We start from the raw sequence: 1,271 nt of genomic DNA, 5'->3' as shown, positions 1-1,271 counted from the left end.
ATGCACCCAAATTCCCCAAAGTTCAAATCGCGACTAAGCTAAATTTGGGAATTTAGGTTGAGGGTGTAGGTAGTGACCACTAATGGCTTATGTGGTCACCCTAATCTATTTTACCCATTTTTAATTTTATTTTTCCCAACCCAATTTTGGGTTTGGGGTATAGAGGGTTTGGGCAAAACCCACTATTTCTAGGGTTTAGTTATCCAAATTGGGGATTTCACTAGGGAGGGTTTATTGACTCAAATTGATCCATCAATCTTGCTAGGATAGGTCTCCTACACTAAATCCCTCTCCTAATTTGTAGTTTTGATAAGTGGGAAGGTGGGTTTTAGTAAATTTCCCCATTTCTAGGTATTTTGTTGCTCAAATTTGGGGTTTTTGATGGGGCTTCCATAGAGGAGGTTTATGCACCCAATGTGATTGGAAAAACTTGTTAGCTAGTTCCCCACACCAATCCTCAAACCGATTGGTACATAGGGCATATGGGTAGGGAGATTTGGTTGGGGCGATTTTCCACTAACTCAATAGAAAGGAAAAAGAGGAAGGAGAGAGAGAGAGACGTGTGTGTCGTGTGTGTGTGTGGAGAGGAGTGGAGAAATCGTTTTACCTTACTTTGTGGGAGACCCTTGCGTTCTCCTACCTTGCTCTCCTTCTCCTTCTCCTTGCTTTGACTTTGATAGGTGGAGAAATGAATGGTAACAGTCTCTATTTATAATCACTTAATTAACTAAGGATTGTTTGGGAGAAAAATGGGTTTTCACTCATTACTGGGTTAACTCGTTATTTAGCACTACTAGACCCACCTTGGGATGTCCCGACACATTAATCCATCACCCAGTAGGTGTTGCCAATCAATGGAGGTGGTTTGAGGTGCACGGGTGTGAGGGCTTGGGCCCCAATGCCAAATAATCCAGTTTTGGCCGGTATTTTCACCAAATGATGTTTCACTACCAAGGATGAAATTGGTCCCCTTTGTGTGAAAATGGATCCTTAATTTGAATGGGGCTTTACTAAGGTGTTTCAAGTGTGTGGGCTCCACCTCTTATATATTTTACTGTTAAGGCTTGGGGATTTTTCCGTGAAGCGTGAGGGCTTGATTAACCTTTTCTTCTACGCCCGGAATTCCTTCCAATTTTTGAGGTATGAGTAGCAAGTGAAAATGGGTTCATCATTTCCTTCTCGGAAAAATACGGCTGTTACCTAGTATTCATTGGTATTGGTGTCATTCAGTGTCTCATTTGTATATTTAAAATAGGAATTTTAGGGCACAA

The 1,271-nt window shown here is 41.5% G+C and overlaps 1 long non-coding RNA gene across 1 annotated transcript in view; it reads right to left on the bottom strand.

Annotated features, from left to right (window-relative positions):
• LOC122088781 overlaps positions 1 to 662 on the bottom strand; it is a 2,032-nt gene extending 1,370 nt beyond the window's left edge. Inside the window, exon 1 of the long non-coding RNA XR_006143147.1 lies at positions 608 to 662. This is a non-coding gene — a long non-coding RNA (uncharacterized LOC122088781). The remainder of the gene's footprint in view (positions 1 to 607) is intronic.
• Positions 663 to 1,271: the final 609 nt, after the last annotated feature.

The sequence above is a fragment of the Macadamia integrifolia genome, chromosome 9, assembly GCF_013358625.1.
Source record: "Macadamia integrifolia cultivar HAES 741 chromosome 9, SCU_Mint_v3, whole genome shotgun sequence".
Classification (NCBI taxonomy): domain Eukaryota; kingdom Viridiplantae; phylum Streptophyta; class Magnoliopsida; order Proteales; family Proteaceae; genus Macadamia; species Macadamia integrifolia.
Note: the sequence above shows the minus strand (reverse complement) of the source record. Positions and strands in the feature narration are given on the sequence as shown.